At 38.1% G+C, this 6,348-nt stretch overlaps 1 pseudogene; it reads right to left on the minus strand.

Moving 5' to 3' along the window:
- Positions 1 to 5,638: 5,638 nt before the first annotated feature.
- Positions 5,639 to 5,787, minus strand: LOC118760079 (U1 spliceosomal RNA; annotated as a pseudogene).
- Positions 5,788 to 6,348: the final 561 nt, after the last annotated feature.

A 6,348-nucleotide genomic window follows, 5' to 3' on the forward strand; every position in this document is an offset into this window, starting at 1 on the left:
CACGCCTTTCCAAGGTCATGCAGTCAGGAGATTAGAAGGACCACGCCCTTCCAAGGTCATGCAGTCAGGCAATGAGAAGGGAAGGATTTGAACCCAACTTCCTGTTGATCCCCGGGTTGGTGAATGCTGACCTCACTGTTGCACCAGATCACATGTTGAACTTGAGCACTGACATAAACAGATTCTTATCTAATTAAGAATAAATAGAAAGAGATTTTTGGGGGGCTCATATCCATTGAACAAACTTCAATGGTTTATTTTCTCTCAACATTGCTTGAGGTACACAGAAAAACAGATCTTGTTACTAAGTTAGTAAAACAACAGTACCATGAGAAAGGGGAATCATAAAAGTTACAGCACTCAGATGCTACTGCTAAGCAGAACATGTTTGCTGAATGCTGAATGTACACAACGTGAGTTAGTATAAGGCACTGCATGATAAGCATTGTGTAAATATGTCGTAGCAATGTGTGAATCTACATTCAACTAGCCCCAGAAAAGGTCTAAATATCTGAATAGAACTCAAATAGGTTTATCAAAGCATTAGGAAAATAAAAATTGAACTTTGTTCCAGAAATTGCCTTTTGATTTCTAACAACCTAGAAATCTTGTGTATCAAATAAATAGTTCTTTTAAAATTTTGCAGACTCAAAAGAAGCTGAATTCACTTTTACGCTAAAGAACATATGGACTTTCAAAAAGCCAAGAAACTAGATGGCTGGCAAAACATGTCTTTAATTTCAACACTTTTTTTCTTTTAACAAAACAAAACAAATCATGGCTGAACTGTTTAGGCCCATAAAAATGACCATTTCTCTTTTCATTGATCTATGACTACTGATTTTTTTTCTGATTATGTTACAAATAATCATTCTTTGAACTAATGTAATTGAATAGTTACAGAAAATGGTCAGGTATTATAGGCAAGGCAAAATTTCAGCATCTCACAAAATCAAAATTCCACGTAAATTATCTAAAATAAGAACTATTTCTAGAAACTAACAGACATAATCACTAAGATGCTCACTCCACAACTCACTAGCAAATTTGAAGTTCGCAAAAGAAGATAGTAAAAATAAAGATGGGACACAGTGTGATGGCTCAATGGCTATATCCCCACCTTGCACATGCTGGGATCCCACATGGGCACTGGTTCATGTCCTGGCTGCCCAACTTTCCACCCAGTTTCTTGCTGTGTCCTGGGAAATCAATAGAGGATATCCCAAAGCCTTGGAACCCTGCACCCACGTGGGAGACCTAAAGAAATTCCTAGCTTCTTGTTTTGTATCAGCTCAGCTCTGGCTCTTGCAGCCATATTCTGTCTCTCTGTAAATCTGTCTTTCCAATAAAAATAAATAAATATTAGTTATTTTTGTGGATTTTTGGATTCATGTTAAATAAGGGAAACATGAGAAAGAAGGAAGAGGCAACTGAATTTATGAATAGAAAAAAAAGAGTGCCTTCCTGCATGGTATGAATTAGTTCCTCTCCAGTGAGCTGAGTATGTTATTCTACCATTATAGCACCCATTCTTCAAAGCTTTTGCTCATCAAGTGCTTTAATAAAATATAGACACATCAGACATATTGATCAGAGTTCTTAGCTGAAGACAACAGAACCAATTCCAGTTAGCTCAAGTAACAGCAATTTAGTCGCCATGCGTTTCATGGGATCTTTAGGAGATTCAAGTGACCAGGATACACAGTCCTGAATACATGAAACTGTAGATAAAGCAGCCAAAGAAACATCCATGCGACCACCCTAGAACAACCTGCTACTACTGTATATGCAGCACACTGTCCTGGGTGTCATAAATACTACCACAGTTGCCCTGGACTCCTTCCAAACTCACGGGTTAGAAATGTCGGATTCCCTATTGAACACCGCCCCTTCTTTATGTTTCTATTCACCTCCAGACAAAAGCATGAAAATTGGATGAATCTAGTTACAAACTTGTACCTGGTTACAAATGATTATAGCAAGGTCACTTTTGACCTTCCAAGCTCCGTAAAAGGACAGTTAACACTGACACATCAAACAGTTTACAGTCTTTAGCAGTTGTCTGGTAAACAGAATCGAAAACTGAGGGGCCTCACTGGCATCTACAGCAGTCAGGTGCTTGAAATGAACTGATCCTGGGAGAGTATAATTGAAGAGATACCAACAAGGTAATTCTCCCAGTGTTAGCACAGCAGAGCAAGGGTTGAGCCACTTGAAGAAGGTGGCAGCAGCCATTTTTCAAGCAGTGTGTCTAGTCTAATCTGTTTTCATTTTTACAGAAGAGATTCCAAGCTTTCTTTCTACACATTATTTGAAACCTTTCACAGGGAAAAGTGAGGCAAACAGAATAATGCAAAAAATGAATTGGGAGATGATAAAGGAGTCATAGGCTGGGTGAGAAAATGTTTTGGAAAATAGAGCTATTCTTGACAAGGATGGTATGCACAATAGTAAAAAAATTACAATACTCAAAAAGCTGTCTTTCTGGGGTGGATAAGCCACTTATGATGCTAGGATCCTGTCTGAGAGCACTAGTTCTGGTCCTGGCAACTGCACTTCCTCCCTGATATCCTGCTAACGCACCTGGGAAGACAGAAGAAAACAGCCCAGTTACTGGGGTGCCTGCCACCTACATGGAATATGAGGATGGAGTTCCTGACTTTGGTGCATTTCAGACCTGACTATTCTAGCCCTATAGGAAGACAGCCATCAAGTGGAAACCTCTGTTCTACTCTGTCTTTGAAATGAACAAATGTTTTAACAAAGAAAACTGTCATTGCAAAAAAAAAAAAATCATGACATATTAGAGGATGTTGAAGAAACATGTAAGATTGTAAGATTTAATTATAACAGGCTTTCAGCAAGTTGATGTTTCATCATACTAGGCATTTGAAAATATTTGTTCAGTTGTTTTTAGGAAATTACTTTTAAGTGAATTTACCTGTATCCCTATTCCTCAAGGGTGAGTCCCTTAGCATTACAATACTTCTGTTCTGCCTACTTCATGGCATTTATTTGTTCATTTATTTAAGTGTTCATTGTTTCATATCACCAGAAGGTAGGTTTTACATAAATCATGACAATATATACCCCAGCTCCAAATCACTATTCCTAGATCAATTTCCAGTGTACAGTTGGTCTTAATCAGAGTTGTTCTCTGACAATTTTGAGCATCATATAGTAATAGCCACTCATCCTAAGACCATACCAAATGTTAGATATTATCATTTATTTTGAACAGTGCTCATATTCTTTGCATTTAATTCTGACAAAAAAGATTTATGTAAGAGATTTGCCTAAGCTACTTTCATTCTGAATCTGGATTTTAGTGATGGAATCAGTGATGGTACCCAGCATTTCCAGGTAGGTCACAGACCAGTCTTTACAGCATCAATGTTTAATGCAGTATAATAATATACATTTACATCTGCTACAGATTAATAATTTACATGTGATATTTAATATGAACCAGAATTCAAATGCTTAGTGCATCTTCAAAAGTGTTACCATCTGGCTCCCCAAATCCTGGGGAAATATTTTAGTGAGAAACCAGGAGTGAAATGCTTGTGGTCCAAAGGGGGTCCTCTATTTCTCATCTTCCTCCTACCACCAGAACTGATCTTATAATTAATAAAGGTTTAAGACTTGAGTAACAGATGGAATTGGCCCCTTGAATGACTTTGCATACTTCTAATCAAAAGCTGCTTCATGTCTTTGTCCATGGAATTTCACAACACCAAGGATACTGGCACTGCAAAAAGTTTCAGAAACCACCTGTACTCTGTCCTTTACTTAACAGAAAATCAAGCGAATTGGTCAAAGACATGTACATCTTCGAGAAGTCAGCACTGAACTTAGGTTTATTTCTGCAATAATTCAATTTCTAGTTTTTCTAACTTTCTCTCTTGATGGCATGTCTGGAGTTCTAGACACAAAATTTAAACATAGTTTTGAAAATGTGTTTATCTTACTATCTCAGAAAATGGTTGTTCCTCCCACGAAGAAACCAGTTGTCCCTCAATTGTTCCCTCATCTCGCTGCTGTGCTTTGCTTTTTATAGAGTCTTTGAATGTTTTTATTTATGTCTTTGCTTTGGTATGTTGAATTTTTTATTTTTTGCTTCAATTGACATGTAGTAAGTGTACAGATTGCGATGTTTCTAAACAGGTATACACTGTGTGATAATCAAATCAAAATAATTAGCCTGTTACCTCCTACATATATCATTTCCTTATGCTGAGAACATTCAAAATTCTTTCTTCTGACTGTTCTGAAATATCAAATACAATGGAGTACTGTGCAATGGAATACCAGAGCTGATTTCTCCTTGTAATCATAGTTTTCTACCCTACTTTTGGGTTTTCTGTGTTGCTCATGCCATTGTCCAAACCCAAAATCATATCCAAGCAATAAGAAACCACAATCCATGGGGCTAATGTGGTGACAGAGTGGGTAAAGCCACAGCCCACAGTGCCAGTATCCCATATGGGTGCCTCTTCTAATCACAGCTGCTCCACTTGTGTTCCAACTCCCTGCTAACGTCCCTGGGAAAGAAGCAGACAACGATCTATGTCCGTGGACCCCTGTACCCATGATGGAGAACCAGGAGAACAGGTCCAGCTCCGGGAGTGAACAGGCACGTGCATGCTTCCTCTCTTTGCTTCTCCCGGTCTCTGTAACTCTTCCCTTCAAATAATCATTTTTTAAAAATCAGCATTCACACAATGATGAGACCATCATACAATTTATTACATATTTGTCAACTTCAACCAATGAATGAAGACAGCTGAACTGTTCCCCAGATGGCAAAGTTTGTGTTTAATTATTCATCCTGTTGACAGATGAGAGGAAGACAGGATATTGCAGTAGATAAAAACCTGTTTCAGAGTTAAACAGATATGAGAGTAGATCTCTACCCCAATATGAGTGTGAGTTGATGTCATTAGAACCTTTAGAATCAGCTATTTCCTGTCGTGAAATCACCATTTTCCAAGCCCAGGTGCTGATGCAGTTACATAGCAAAGAATGGCCCTTCCCCCTCTTCTCTTGTGGACACAAGTAAACAAAACAAAACAAAACTAAACTAAAAAATGTATCCCACCCCCTTTTGCCATACCTGGCCCTCCCCACCATAATCAGAGGCCCACATGGGAGTGCATTGCTCTCAACTCTGTAAACAATATTAAAAAGAAAATGAAAAAGAAAAGAAATGACCTGTTTCCAGTGAGCAACAGGCAGCTCTGTAAAGGAAGGATCAGAGGAACGGTGATGGAATGTAAGGATAGTGAAAGAAATCCTGGCAACAGGCAGAATGAGAGATGACCACTGATCATTTTCTCATGTTCACAAGAATCACCAAAATTACCAACAACTGCTATTGCAAATCAGTTGTTCCTTGGGAATTTATATCTATGATCAAAAAGAGAAATAGATAGGTAATTTATGCCTATGTATGTGCATAGGAGGGAGAGAAAGAGAAAAGGAGGTGGCAGAGGAGAGAGATGAGAAAGAGAACAAAAAGAGGAGGAAAAAGCAAAAGAGGAAAGCAGGGAAGCAGGAATAAATTCATTTTTCCTATCATCTCCAAGTGTTTTATTTTATGGGGTTTTTTTTTCCTTCTTTTTTTGGGAGAGGGGTAAAGAGGAGAGTACAAACATAGTTCCCCCAACAACCACCATAAATTATGCAGCTGAGTTTCCCACATTTGGGGGAATCTGGAGTGAAAGGGTGAACCTTTCCTGAAAAACCACCTTCATTCTCACGGTGTCTTCCCTGCCAGGTAAGTAAACTCGGTGGGTTTCATAACCTATTAGGAAGGTAGATTCTTGCATCTCACTCTAAGTCAATTAAAACAGAAACACTTGTGTAGGACTCAGAAATCAGTGGTCATTGTTCCAAAAATCATCCAGAAGGTTCTGACATATACTTGAATTGATGAACCACTGTGTATGCTTGTGTGAACATGTGTATACTAAACTTACGAGGTGGGAACTAAGAAGTTAGCCTAGAAGCTAAGATGACTGCATCCCACCTTGGGTTTCAAGGAGTTGGAGGGGATGCTGTATTCTGATTTAAGTTCCTGACTGGGGTCTAAAGCCAGCCCCAGTCTGTTTAGGGCTTTGGACCAACCATTTCCTGCCACACTCTCAAAAAAAAAAAAAAAAAAAAAAAAAAAGAACTTTACTTTTTTAATAAAAAAAAAAAAAAAAACACAAGTTGTACAAAAAGTTGTGGCTCAGTTTAAGTCATAAATAAATAACATCTGGGTAACATTTTAAACAATTTGCTAAACACAACAAAGGGGATAATTATTCATGATTTAGATAAACTGCTAATGATTTGTTTTAA

The sequence above is a fragment of the Ochotona princeps genome, chromosome 11 (assembly GCF_030435755.1).
Source record: "Ochotona princeps isolate mOchPri1 chromosome 11, mOchPri1.hap1, whole genome shotgun sequence".
NCBI classification, from domain to species: Eukaryota; Metazoa; Chordata; class Mammalia; order Lagomorpha; family Ochotonidae; genus Ochotona; species Ochotona princeps.